General features: G+C 39.9%; 1 protein-coding gene across 3 annotated transcripts in view; it reads right to left on the bottom strand.

Moving 5' to 3' along the window:
* The window catches only part of Sema5c (Semaphorin 5c), a 100,034-nt gene that overhangs the window by 70,372 nt on the left and 13,773 nt on the right, over nucleotides 1–15,889 (bottom strand). The gene's annotated exons all lie outside the window — the stretch shown is intronic.

Genomic DNA, 15,889 nt, shown 5'->3' with positions numbered 1-15,889 from the left:
GACCAGATAAGAAATGCTTGCCCGACGAAAACAGATCGGAAGGAAAAGAAACACACAGCTAGACTCGTCTTCTTCTAATCGGTCTCGCACCTTCGCGCCACACATTTCACGCTCATAATTACTGTTATTAATTTGCGTGCGGCTTAGGTGTAAAGCGCGTGTAATCGCGGATGGTCGTCAGCGACGGCGCGCAATTTACTGCCGCAGGCCACTAGGCATCGCGAATATTAAAATAACTCCGTCGGCGGTTTTGCGTGAGAAATCATCGCCGAGACCGCGTCGGCCGTTGAAAGATGCGCGACGTATTCGCGGGTCCGGCCGAAGTTCCGCGTCGGAATGCAATAAAAACGTCGAAATGCTCGGACGTTCGACGGATGGGGAAAACAGGTGGTTGGCAGATCGCTCGTTCGTTCTCCCTTCCTCTTTCCCGTCGCTGATAACAGGGCTATCTCCCGGCTTGACCTCCGCCTCGGGAAACCTCGCGGCGACGATTGCACCATTGCGCGCGGGGTCGAAGTTTTGATCTGGAATAAAACGCGCGCGACTCACGAAAGAGTAGGATCAACGGCCAGCGATATCACTTTTGCGTGTACTTGGAACTTCGGCACTCGATAATATAGACGTTCCGTGGAAATCGAACTAGAGACGGCTGGTGGATACGGGAATAGCGCGGTCTCTCATCCAGCCCAGCGAGTTAGCTTACGCTACATCGTATACCATACCATATGGATCGATGTAAATACATACATATGGAAGCTCGATACGCGACTTCAAGAAGTTTCTACCGAGTTATATGTTCTAAAATATAGAAGTGCACATTTACTTCCCTCAATTTATGAGCGTAGTAAGTTTCGTTTCGATTTACCGACGTTATATTCTGATTAAAGTTGTGAAATCTTGAAATATTTGCGTAAACTTATAAAGTGTGGTTACATTGCGACGAGAAAGTTACTCTGCACGCGGATAAAGATAAAAGTTTTAGGATTGCAATATGCAAATTTTATAAATACCGAAACTAAAATTAAAGATTTAAAAATTACGTTCGGCATTAGCTTCATCTTTATTTGTTACGGCGTAATGTTATTTCTAATACCCGATAATGTATTTTTCTAAATTCTAAAATGTACATTGAAATTATATACATAGAGAAAGTTAAAATTTACGACTCGTAAAAAAAGAAATAACCATCGAGATTTTTGCTGTCGCGTATCGTGCTAATTCAACACGCATTTCGCCCACGCCGAATTTCGTCGACCACCGCATATTCGATCTGATATGATTACTCCTTCACGTGTAAACGTCCCGCCGATATCGAGCGACAGCGAGCGGACTCTTCTACAAGAGCGCGGCCAGTGTAAAAAAGAAAGAAGGACGACTCCTGATTTATGGCGGTAATAACTCGGCCATGCGAGTCACGGGTGAGGCGGACATCTGTTTGGATCCTATCTCTAAATTCTCGACATGGGCGATCTCGGTGGCACCCGCGGTAATGAGCACACAAGTGTTATACATGCAGAGGAAACAGACCGAGAAACAGGGGAAAATGTGGTCCCTTTTGCTCAGAAGCGGTAGCTGATTGTGAGTAAAAATCGGGACGTATATTGATTGAAAGAAATTTTTTGTCGAAGATAAAGCAATTAAAAGTTAAAAACTTTACACAATGTGAACTTTATGAAGTAAAACTACGAGATTCTTAACCAACTTTAAATAAATTCAACTTTTACAAAAGCTTAATCAGATGAGAAAGAAAACGAGAAAGTATTTTTAAAAATTACTTTTAATGTTGAAAGTAAAAAGCCACGGAAGTAAAAATAAAAAAAATGGTTCTCCATTTTCTTTCAACAAGATTCTAGGATGGTGCGCAGTTATCTATGCCATGCTATATTCCAGAGAAACTAGATTATTTGAATTTGCGCTAGAAAAGTATTCGCTATCTCCCCTTTAGCGAACGCCAATACCTCCTCGCACAAATCCTCCTTCCGATTCTCTCAACCGTTCAATTTACCACGGTCTTCTCGCCGACGAGGCGCGAGTGATTCACTCGCGTGCGAGCAGCAATCGAGGAAGGATCATAGATGAGCGGTGTACGCTTGCCGTGTCGCTACATTCGCCGTAAATAAATTACAGTCTCTCGGTTAACGCCGCATACCCCGACATATGGTCGAGATTGTTTGCGCTAATTAATAACATCGTGCGTTCGCGAGCGAGATTGTGTGTGCGCGCACGGCTTCCTCCTCGTATATGTATTCCCTAGCCTGTTATCGCTGATGAAACTCGACCTGCTCGAGTGTAGCCTCAGCAAAAAAGACAACTCGCCGAGATACTTGCCGGAGCACCGCGAAATTATATTAAACTCCTTTCCGCGTTTCCTCATTTCCGTTAAACTATACGGCAGTGAATTAAAGTAAACTATAGCCTACTTATTAACTGCGAAATATTATTCCGAGCTGCCATAAATCATAACGGAGTGTATAACATAATATATGAAGTTAAAATAGGGCAAAACTCTCTAGATTGTTATATATTACGGCTTTCCCCCTGTTTGCGGACCAAGTTTTGTTCCACGAAATAAGCGAGCGAATGTATATCTATATATATTACGTGTAATCAATTAATGTTGAACGCGTAATATGCTTGTTTGAAGTGGAGCCGGATTGTCCAAACACCGGATATGCGCGGCGTCCAAACACAGCTTATTTTACCATCGTTTATTGCACAGAGTGCATACAGACTGCTTTACGATGAACACGAAACGGGCACTTAACAGCTTTACGCGAGCGTTGTGACGTATATAAGATTCCGTGGCGTTGAAAAGTCCCGAAAGTACCGAGGGTTGATAAATTTAAATGTATAACACACGAATTCCCGAGCGAACGCCAAAAATAGTAGACGACAACCAACGTAACAACCGATGAACATTTTGACAGCGGATGTCAAACAGTTTAGATAGAAGTAATCCTTACAAAAAAATAAACATCACCCGACATAAGCCGATAAATAAATAGAACTAAAAAAGATTATAGATAAAAAATATTAACGCTAAAAAAATTGATAAAAAATTTTTTTTTTTTAATTAAAAAATATATGTTGTAATATTATAATTGAATAATAGCTGTTAGATAGTTTTCAATTGGAATGATACAAATTTACTGCGAAGCTATTCCTGCTGGATAAATTCCGTAATTCCGGCCTCATTTCTCGAGCAACTTACCCAGCTCTCTCCAGACGATGTGTCTCGCGAACAACTGACGCGTATATGGCGGACACATTACAAACGTATAGATATCGGTACTTGACGTACTCAGAAAGTACACACAGTGGCAACCGAACCGTATCGATAGCGTTAATCCCATTTTTCTGATGGTTAAATTTATGGAGGACATCCAACGCCTCTACGTGCGGCACGTACGTCACGTGCGTGTGCAAATATTCCCGATATATGTATGCGTGTGTATGCGACAAGCCGCCGAACGTATATGTATGCGCGTAACAGCACATATGCGCAAGGCCGATCTGACCGAAGAGCGCGAAATCCAGATAACAAAAGTGGCGTCGCGCGGTCTCGCGCGTACGTCACGGATCGGCGCGAATCACCGCGCTCCTTCCGACAATATGCAGTGCAAGACCTGCGGAGAGTACAACGAAGCGCACGTACATCGCAAAAAGTTATCTTTCCAACACTTGCGGTGAAGAGTGGGGAATGACACGTTCGCGTGAAAAACACTGATGAACGGATGGGAAAGTTTGCGGTAAATCGCGATATTTCAAGCCGATACAAATCAGAAAGGCGTGAAGAATCGTTAACGTACAAGCATATCTGTTTATTAATTATTATATCTCGAAAAGAGTTGGAATAATAATTAAATAATAAAGAATAAAAGACTAATATATATATATATATTTTTTTTTTCAAATTTCTTTTTCTGTTTATAGAACTGAAATAGCGAAATTTCGTGCCCCGAATTAATAATGTCGCAATAACATTAAACTAACAATAGCGCGATCGATATGACAGCGACAATACATGCCACGTTCCTGGATATATTGGAGAATTAAAACAAAATAATGGTCTTTCCCCGCAAAACATGTAAGTGAACATTTGATACATCGCACGATGGCAAAATAATCATGAGTCGTGTGATTCGTGTGATTCGTTGGCTGACTCGGCTGAAAATGATCAATGGATCGATGACAAGAGGTCAGCGATATGTAATTTCAGCGCGAAGCAAAATAACGATACCAGAGTGTAATGTGAGACAATCGCCATTTCTGCTTACAATTATCATTAAATTTCTGCTTACAATTACATATCGCTTACAATTAACTGCGTCGTTGCTATTAAATTCGCAACACTATTCTTATCGCTTACTATTAGTATTAATTTTTCTCTATCACCTGTTACATGTAATCTCTAACTGTCTAATAATCCGTTATCGGATACGATGGCGACAAATCGATAAGATTGAATTTTTCCGAGGTTGATGGTTTACCTAACTATAAGATAATAAGTTCTATAAGATAATATAGTTCGAGTTTAAGACATAGTTCTCGTTCAACGTGGAGCCTATTAAATTCTCTATAAAATTTAAAGCAAAGTTACCGATAAAAATATCTCTAACTTCGTAAAAATTCGTACAATCTTTAATTATATGTTAGAATACACGGTATTTTTGTATAAAAAGTGTCTCATCTAGAAAAAAAATATATTTAATGGATCTCTCGGAGTTAAGGGTTGAATAACCTACAAAAATATACAGAAAGTTTCAGAGTTCTCTCTTTACGACTCGAGCAAGCTCTCTCGTCGGGCCATGCATATAACTTCGCAAAAGTCGTTACCTAATCGCTTAAGCTGTTAGTTACGCAGTCTCGACAAGAGGCGTTAAACGTTTCGTGTGTCTGGCGTACGGTGAAGGAAAAATAACGTTGCAAAAGGTACAAGCCATTTCCTACGCTCATTGGCGGTTTATACGCTAGCGGTTCGGCCGGCATAAAGGGCGTATTCATGCGACCGTTCCCCCGTAAAGCGTAATAAGCTAACCACTGTTTCCCGTGTACCGTGGCCGTGGATCGCGCGCAGAGCCGGGAGAAACCGAATGCCAACAAATTAGAATCTCGCCTGCGTTTCCTGTCAGCGATCTCACATTAGACGTAACGCGGTACGCCTGCAGGAAAGCATATCAGAGATAAGCCAACGTACGTAACGTGGAAGAGGCTTGATTCGTCGGATCAAGCCGGAACCTGTTCGAGTCGACGAGCTAATGGGATAATTGACGTGGCGATGTAACTGTAACGCAGCGCAAGCTCCGAGGCTGAGAGGCTGAGAACAGAAACTACATAAGTACCGTGACAAATATATAAACGCGCAATATTTTACAAGGGCCTTAACTTCTCGTTTTAAGACCTGTAAACTGTAAACCATCGATAAATCATCAAATCGACATGGATCAATGAAAAATCGATTTATCGGGTCAAATTCAAGTACGTGGATGCGATTTATCATCAGAATCGGAACTCCCTTATCGCGCGTAATACTCTTATCTTAGATAACCAAGAATGTGTCTAAAAAAATAGTCTCTGTTTGCGTAGTTGCATTAAAAGTACACAAGGTGTGTGTGAGGTTTCTCAATGCGACTTGCGTTCGTCACTACCGACAGCAGGCTTGCGTGAATGCTTGAAAAGTAAACGGCGTATAATTAATTAAGAAGCGTGGAGTCGTCGATGCTGCGTGAATCATTATTGTTAGATTATGCTAACGATTTTGTCGCGACTGGGAGAGGCTAGTGCGAAAAGTGCCGAGATCGCATCAAGCTCGCATAGGCATAGCTATACGCCAAGGTGGCTGCCTTGCCGTAGGCGAGAAAGTATTCTGACTACATATATATATAGTATGCATGCATCGAGGCTGCATGTAGTGCACGCACGCCATAAGGATGTAGTAAGAGCACCACGTTCTATATATACGTGCACGAGCCGTGTATTTTAATCTTTGCCCTTTTAACCCCTTCACTCTGAGACATTAAACAGCCATTAAATGTTTTCACTCGGTTTACTATTTAGTTCTTCAAAAACAAAACGTACTTTCACTGAGTTGACTGAGGCACCGTTAGTCACTTTAGGACATTGACAATTGATTGTCAAGAATGTTAAGGAGTAAACAAAAATTTAATTCCCACGGGATTTTTAAAATAACAGTAAAATAAAATATGTCATAATAAAAATTAAAATTTTAGAAGCAAATTTAATGTTAAAAGTAACTAATTTACTCTGGATTTTATTTGTCTAATGTTGTGTTGTGAAAATTACGAAAAATAAAAATAAAATGAGAGTCAAGTAGTTATACTACGTAGTAGTTATATATTACGCGACAAAGATGAAATAATGAAGATTTAAATTTGATTAAGGTAATATAAATTATGCATTTGTTTTTGTGGCACCGAGTAAAATACTCTGCTTTAACCCACATACATAAATTTTACGCGCATTTATGTATTATACAATTCTCGCACATGCAATATAACTGCAATAACGATAAAAATAACATAACGGAATATTACACGATGCGTGTAATGAGGCGTCGTATTTAGAATTACGTGGCACCGATGGTATCTAATAGATTTTCACACGCGAAGCTCTATGTTCAGTTGTTAACATCCCCGCAGATACATTAGCGATAAAGGAATAGCGAATATGATAATCTGTAATACGAGCGGGCCGTAAGACTTTCGCGCCGTTGTGTCGTGCATAAACGTCTAATGTCATATACAACGAGCAATATATCTTCGGCGCGAATCAGGCGGAGAAGCCGATGCAGCGTATAAGCGAGCGCGTGCGAACGCGAACCTAAACCCTCCAATTTATGGACTGAACGCCAAAGAGCCTGGAATGAACCCGAATACATACGCGCCTTGCACACACACTCAGGTTTTCTCCATTGCCGCGACATTGCCGGCGACCGTTTATCGAGCAATATTGCTTGTGCTGCGAGTCGACGATGGCTCAACTTCTTCGTGCATATATACGCATGCCGCGGAATGCACGTTTTTCACACGCGCGATAAAAGGGTGAATAAACGACATTATCCAAGTACGCGAGAGAGACCTTTGTATTCCATTGTTACTTGTCAAGATGAATAAAAACATTTAACTAACTGTAATATTGCTAATTATCGTGTGATTCATTTCCATTTGTACGTCGTATAGCAAAAGTTGGTAGCAATTTTCTTTTTGCATTCTACATTCGTGCAAAGAATTCATATCGATGATACATAAGAGACTATCTGTAAACTTACGTGAACTGTTCTTATCTGTAGAACCATATTAAACTGCTTTTATTTTATATATTTATTCTTAGAGAATTTTTGTATCGGAATAAACCTATCTATTATTTTTCAAATAATTCTGCGATATGTTTGGTCTGTTTGGTAAGCGTATTACTGCTCAGATATAAATCCGATTAATTCGATCGTCTTCAAAAGAAGCTCTTGTCGCCGATATCTCTGCGGGGTTATACCCATATAGCGACCCGCATGTACACGAATGCATCCGTGTGCGTGCCGCAGAGGTAGTAGGCCAGCACCATATACGGATCCTTCGTACCGTGGACCGTAGAGAGGAGAGGCTGCTCTGGCCATTGCTCAGACCAAAAGAGAGAAACGCGAGGACCGGTACAGGTTCGCGTTTGCCACGTTCGGTCGTGCGACGTTCGTGGTGTCCTATATGCGAGCGACGTCAGTCCGTAATAAGGAGCAACCTTCCTCGAAAAGCAGAAATTGCGGTACTTTCAAATTTTTTAATTTCCACGATAAATAGCGTGTTAATTGTAACAAACGGAGTACTTCTTGGTATGTTATTAACGCATTAATAACCTGGGTTGAAAATATATACGGAAAATATAAACAAGAAAAGCATAATAGATATGATAATAATTCAAAGAAGTAATTAACCGCATCAAGAGATATATATATCAAGTGCCAACTTATTTCATTAGCTAATGAAGAGTGATAATGAATTATCGATTTAGTAGCAGCCTTGCTCAAGATGGCTAGATGTGCCGAGTTAGTTTAGGATTGTTATATCTCATCACGCGTCTCGTATTGATACACCAATCGAAATCGTCAGGTGTAACGAGAATTAACCGAGACAACGCTAATTCCAATTTGATGAGAACGAGAACGAGACGAGGAAATGGGAGAAACCGTGGAGAAAATACTTCACGTATAAGAAGACAGATTTCATTTTCGTCCCCTTGTTGCGGGCGCGTGCGTGAAACTCTGCCAGATGCAAACCACGTGTACCCTACTCCGTTTACCGGTCTCCTCATCTTCTTCGTGTCCTTCCTTTTCTTCCTCCGTGGTCCACACGTTCGACCTTCGAAAATTTAAATCATGAACTCCCTCCATCGCGCGGGCGTATACATACGTACACCTGAAGCGTTGGGCGCGCTTGAGGGTGTGGGTGAACCCGAAAACTGGTTTTCTGACCCTTCTTCACGCCTTACAAATCGAAAGAGGCGAACCGGAATCGGGACATCATTACGAACGTTCTGTCGTAGCGAATGATAACGAGCAAAGTCTCACAACTTAAGATAAGATACCGCGAAAGATTAGATTATTCCGAAAAGATCTCTCTGCGATGATTATCTCGAAGTTCTGTAAACTCCTTCCTCAGAAAATTTATTATCGGATTTATATATAGATCTTGATGCAGATACATAAATGTTTCACGGAAATTAACGCGGATGTGACAACAGAAGATATATATATATATATATATATATTTCTCAAACATTCGATTATGTCGGTTCCGTTAGAAATCGGACGAAATTAACATGATACGATTTTCACCATCCGCGTTTCATTAACACATATGTATCAAGTTCTGTATACGAGAAACTGATATATGTATCCGATGTACGAGAGTTTAGACACCGTAATTTAAATCATTCAGCATCGAGCGTGAGATAGATCTAAATCCGTATGAGTAATCAAAGCCGCGATAAACAAGAGTTGTGCAAAAAGTTTCGAGTTCCGTACGGCTACGGGAAGAGATTTACGAGCGTTCGGAGGGAAGCGTGACCGAACAAGAACGATTTCGTCGCGCGTAAATATCTGCGGGTGACGTGCGGGCTCGAAAACCCGATAATAGATTCCGCTACGCGCTCGCTTGCGTGCTGGAAAACTCTGCGGCGAAAAATAGCGTTTCCCGCGATAATCTCAAACTACTCGTGCGGTCCAGGCGCGTCGTTGCTCGTTAGACACAGCAGCGTTCACAACATCCGTCTTAAGAAGACTGGATGCACTCGTCTCGCAAACGATAAGCGGTATTTTCGGCCCAGCTTCAGACGGAACTGGCGCCGGCAATGTTGCTGAAAGCTACCAGTGCTACCACTGGGTGTTTCTAAGAATTTCCAGTACAATGCGAAATGATTTTAGGAACAAAATTAATGCTTCTTGTTAATGAGCCAGAATATGACCTGAACGATTAAAGGATCAGAAATGGAGAAAAGTTCCTAGAAAGATCGAATTCTACTCAAAACTTTTACCTATGGTTTGTATTCTTTACAGACAACTTTACCAGACAATTGGTCGATGGTTTTCCGTTTGTTATTGTTGCAGAATTTCAAAAAAATTAGAATGGTAACCTTCCCAACCTTCAGGGATACTATTCGTGCTATGAGAGAATGGTTCTTTCTAACATTGAAACGCTTTTATATTGCGAAGTATTCTTACATATTGTGACAAACTCTGTAAAAAGAGATTCGAAATTAGCTTGGTTATTCAGACATATAAATTTTAACAAAATCTATTAGAGAATTACAATCTAACTTATTATTATTATTATTATTATTATATACTTCTTGTATCTAAATTTTTAGATAAGTAAGTGCAATAAAGAAAAATATTGAAATTTATCTCTTCTGTTTAAAAAAAATCAAAATTTTTGTTTTTCCAAAAAAAAAACCCGAATTATTGTATTACATCAAAAATTGACAATAATCGCCAGAATATTTGTGCTGCAGCGAAATTGATACATCAATAGAAATAAAAAAAAACGTAGACAGCCACAAAATGCACAAAAATCAAGCGATAGTAAAATTATAGTGATTATATTCGCTGGTTGATGTGTTTCGAGACAATGAGGCTTTATTTAACAAGTTTCTCATTGAACTCGCCCTTTATTTCACCTATACGTGATTTTCGGAAGGTGCACAACGTTTTACGGTTTCCCCTTCTCTCTCCCGTCAGGAATCACGCGGCGAAGATGGTTAAGAGTTTTTAAAATTTCGATCTGCATCCGACAGCTCTCGACAACGGCTCGAACCATGGGGTTCCTGAACAGCGAGAAGATTTCGCGCCGCTCGAGCCCTCGTCTTCGACAAAAAGCGGCCCTTCGGTAAAGTCTGGATAGCGTCTTGCGGACTGAAACCGCAGTGGCGTAAACGTCGAAAAAGGTCACGAACAGTAAATCACGGCGTGGCAGTCAGTCGATATCGATGCTGTCCGAAAACGATTTCAACCAACAGTTTACAACCCACCCTCAACTTTACAAAAAAGCATCGAATCATGCCTTTACGCTGTTTTCTTTTTATACGAACCCCTTACTGTATATAGTTAAAAGATATTAGATTCTCTAGATGACTGAGCGTCGAGGTACAATATGAAAACTTATAAGGGAAACGTTCGAGTTTTATAGAGTTCATAAATAATGCTGCCTCCATACCTATATCTCGTATACCAGTAGATACTATTCAGATGCTGATACATATCGTTATATCGAGAGTATGTTATATTGATACCGTTAAATTGATCTTTTCACAAATTTCTACTGTTAGTTCCCGAGACATCGAATCAAAGGATATATAATTTCCCAAGTTTTTGGACTTTTTACAAAATCGAGGATAAATTTTACGGTTTAACGTGTAATTATCGCTTGACGAGATACCAACTTTGCAGATATTTTTTTCCACGGACGAATATATTAACATCGTGACGGTCAGCGAGATTAACATCGAAACGAGCGAGAGCGTCAGTTTTAAACTTACATGACATCACGGTATTTGAGCCAGCGCTCAAATATAGGATCCGTTGCCACCCTGGGGAATATAATACCTACTCTTCACGACACCGGCTTCCCTTTGATCGTCTCAAATTCGTCGTTCCGTCAGCGCGGACGCGTGTCTAATCTGAACGGGGTAGATAAAGCTTTACGCAAGAGAGCACGAAGAGAGCTCACCGTGCTCTGCTCCGGGGATTTCGAGAAACTAGATATTTTCCTCGGCCCCGAAGAAACGCAGCGGGTAATTACGAACATCAACGATCTAAGTTAGGCTCGTCCGGGAATTAAGCCGCTACACAAAATATGATCCTAAAAAGTCAAAATTTTAATCACGCAATTTCAAGATACGAAATTTAAAGAAAATAAATATAACGTGGAAGGTAAAAACATTTTAAAATATAAAAAATTAATTAATTGTAAAAATCAACATCATTAACCATTATTTCTCATAGATGAAAAAACATTCGTATTTAAATTAACATCGAGGCTATTTAAATACGGCAGAGTTACTGTAAGTTGCTCATAAAGAAATGTACGCATTTTTAATAATGTCTTTGAATCTATTTGAAAAAGATTATGTCTTTAATTATGAGTTTAAATGAGAATGCACCTAGAGATCTCATCAGGTTATTAAATAAGAGAAACAATCCGGAACAAGATAAAAGTTGCACGATGTAATTTTAACAAAACTCTTTTCCTGTTTGTGTAAATGTAGGTCAAGTAGCGCCTTAGTCGAGATGACGGGAAAGCTACGTAGGGCAGAAAATGCTCAGCAGACAGTGTCCCCGGTGTGCTCGGGCTCAATATCCCGTATAATCCTATTACGATACCGAAATGCTCCTATAATATCTATCTGGCGGAGATTAGGATCGACGCGAGTCATGAGAATCGACGGAGTTCGCGACCATAAAACTCGGTAGGCAGGCCAGACTCCGACTCGTGCCGGATTTTAATTTATGTCGTGAGAACGGCACGTTGCGAAAGTCTTTCTTCGGCAAGGCGATAACTTCGGACACGCCTGGCCTCTCCTCTCATCGAGCGTCGCTCTCGTACCGTTACTTTTTCCGCGATAAGTGCGCCGGCCGATTAGCGCGCTCATCATCGATGGGAACTTATGGACGCGTCCGGAGAGACTATCGTCGAATCCCATCGTAAAGTTACTTATATTAAGATTGCGCTGTCTACTAAATCTGCTTAATAATATTCGTATCGTAAGTATATAATATATGCAATATAATAACTGTATATATAATATAACATAGAAAACGTATGAATATGTAAATAAAATAAGGATTATAAATTATAAATGAAATGAAATATTCACCATATCGGAAATTAAAAAGTACTAATAAATGGTATATATGTAATGGTATATATCCAGTTATTATAACATTGTGTGAATTCACGATTTCAGGTATTCTTGATACCTGGAGTACCTGCATGAATATCTGCCTGGATCTGCCAATTTGGAGACCCGAGTATTGTGTTTATATATCGTAAAAAAAAACCTCAAATCTGAAAACCTCTCACGGTTACCTTTCGCGGCCCAAATAAAATAACTATTCCGTCCCCCCATCAGTTAACCGCAATATTCGGAAAGGAACTCCTTTGTCGTCTTCACGAACGTTCGAACGCTCATATAAAAATCGTTCCTCGCTCTCAAATTCAACGCGAGGAGAAATACGCTCGCGCGTTAATAAACGGATGTGTAAAGCAAATCGTATAAATTACGGCCCTTTTTTTATCTCGCGCAGCCGCCACGTCGTTACATGTACTCATCAGTCGGACAGGCCATTACATTTAGACAGCCGGAGTATACGAAAGCAGCGCAACATGCAGGCCGAGTGCGACACGACGTGCAGCGTGTTCCGAACACGTTGCACGCGAATTGCGCGCGTATCTCGATCTGCGGTTTTCACGTTGGGCCTGCCGTTTCACATTGTATCTGCCTCACGTGTCCATTCGTCGCGACGTGTACATTCGCAAGATACTTGGAAGATTAACACGAAAATGTTCCGATTAACGGCACGTAAGTGCGCGCGAAATCGAAATTGCAAGGTCTTTGATAGGCCTACGATATGGAAAAACGAATTTTAATCGCAATCAATTAATCGATTACATCATTTCACTCTTTTTCAATAATTGACATCGTGATATAGTGACACGACACGAAATATCTTAAATATGATTAATACGTTTTCGATCGTATGTTGAATGTGTTAAATATTCTTACGATGCAAGAGATGCAACTCGCGCGCCTCTGTTCTTTATTTAGTGAGATATTTGCTTACGATTTTACAACTGACAATCTCGAGTTTATTACGTTTGTTTTGCGGAATGCAAATTGTCTGCTGCACGTGCGTTGATTACGATATACGTTTTATAATTCGTGACATCATTTAACGATCGCGTGAATTCGCGTCTGTTATTGTTACTCAACGGCACGAAGGGCCGAACCGAAGGAACCAAAAATCCAGGCCTCTGATCGTAAACGGCGCAACGTTTTCTCTTTCTCTTTCTCTCTTTCTATTCTTCTCGGGAGGCACGAAACACGTAGGGGAAACGCTTCGATAAATTATTCATGTCCTCACGACGAGTCGTGCTGCGCTCGGGACAGTTTTATATAAATTTTTATAGGTCGTACAAAAACGAAGTGGTTACGTCTTCGGGAACGACGCGCGCGATTTCCTCGTATCGATCGATCAACGCTTCATAATATATTAGCGAAATTCTATTAATAACAATTGGCGGAAAACAAAACCAGTGTGTATATGTCTAACGAGCAGTATTATTCATACCTAACAATATTTATGGCCACGTCTTTTTATAGATAGATCATAAATTTATATATATAAACGCTTCAAAGGATTTTAATACCACACCGACGATGCATATTATTAAAATTATGTATAGCCTTAGGCTGGATTCGAGTAATAAACATGTATTAAGCAGGGGAAAACAGAGAGTTGTAATCTATGATTTTCTTTTAAAAATAGATACGAGAAATTGATAAAATCTATCGATATGCATCAGTATTATATTTCCAAAGTGGCTCGCTTTAATAATACAAACATTAGTCTCGATAAATATTCGTCGAAGTTTGATGGCGATAAAATTAAATCTTATCGATTTAAAAATAGAATATTTTTAGAGAGAATTATTAATAATTAAATAATATAATAATTAGTAAAATCAATGGTTAAGAAACAAGTCAATAGTACGTATTTATAATCGACATTTCGAAATAACTCGAAAGTATTTCCCATTACCCATTACCCACTCGGAAGTTTAATTGAGCATCGTAGTAGCATATATATGATGTTCTTATGAATCATCTATCCTCCTACTATTAAATTTACTACAATGAAGAATTTATCTCAAGAACAATTCAACTTTAGTGACGTAACTTCTTATCCGTACACCTCCTTGACACATTACACATTAGCGATAACGAGCAAGATATGAGCATCTTTAAAAAGAAAGAAAGAATCGTTAATATCGTTAATATTATTTATTCAGTTCCTCTCGATCCTCTCGAATAATACATGTTCGGGAGGGATAGCACGAGCGTCCTGTCATTCTCGTATACCGTGTGCCTCGTAAACACCGTGTGTACGGGTAAGAAATGAAGAGCGGTTCGACCACAACATCAAGTATGCCTTACTATGCGTCGAAATTATTACTATCGCGCTAATCACCACATAGGGAGAAATATACGTACATATATCGTTCCCTCTCCCTTTCTTTCTTTATTTCTCTTTTTCTCTCTTTCTCCTCGGACTTCTCTCCCGCTCTCGGGATTACGACCTCTGTCGCCGTCCGTGATTTGTACCGTTCCGGAGGCGACCGCTCTCCGTTTGGAGCGAAAGAGACAACGGAATGAGAGAGAAAGAAAGAGGGAGATAGAGAAAAGGAGACATATAGAACGGGCGACTCTATAATACGCCGGCATAAACAAAGTGACCGAAGGAAGGAGAGAATCGGACTAACTGGATCGTTAAATGCCAGAATCGTCACTGCCATTTGATTTCTCGCGGTATCGCGTAACGACACGGGCACCCGGTACACGACGGAGAATCTCCCGCGCGAGATGTGCGCGACGACGCGTCGAAGGATGTAAAAGCGCTAATGAAAGATACGACGTATGTAAAAACGGTCTACCCTTCGTCTCGAATGTTTACTCAAGAAACGGCGTTGACGAAGGAATACAAACGCCTCGTACGGCGAACGAAACAGAAACGATACTTCTTTTCTCTTTCGTCTCTCGACGTGACATTCGTGCACGTTGAATATATTTAATCGCGTATAAAAACACTGCAAACGTAAATATTTCAAAGAGATTCATGATATTGTAATAAAGCTAAGCAACATTATAAATAACGTCATTAAGACTTGCGCCGAATAATGTCTATAACGTTAATGTTAGTGACAAGAATGCGCGATTTATAGTAAATAGTAGTGTAGCGTAATTGATAAATTGTATACATATATAAAAAATATTAGATACATATATAATTAATATTAATAATATAAAAGATGTTAATATCATGCATGTTATTGATATCTGCATTTGCGATATTTTCAAGGAATGTTAATACATCAACGAAAAACCATTTGTCGCTCTGGAATACCAAGCTTGATTTGCAATGTAAATCTGACTCGCGCTCATGAATAAAACTATCAATTATATACGGACTGCGCGAAGTATAACACGTTATCCGTAAAGAAAGATGTTAACTACTGTGATAATCGCTATCGTTGTCCTTAATACGTGCTGTTTAAATTTACAGCGCAAAAAAGAAAAGCTGCGACTTTACGAATCTCGAGATTTGTTC

This window comes from Temnothorax americanus, unplaced genomic scaffold (genome assembly GCF_048541705.1).
Source record: "Temnothorax americanus isolate GAGA-0224 unplaced genomic scaffold, ASM4854170v1 Scaffold17, whole genome shotgun sequence".
Taxonomy (NCBI): domain Eukaryota; kingdom Metazoa; phylum Arthropoda; class Insecta; order Hymenoptera; family Formicidae; genus Temnothorax; species Temnothorax americanus.
The sequence above is the reverse complement of the archived record's forward strand: the minus strand, read 5'-3'. Positions and strand labels throughout refer to the sequence as shown.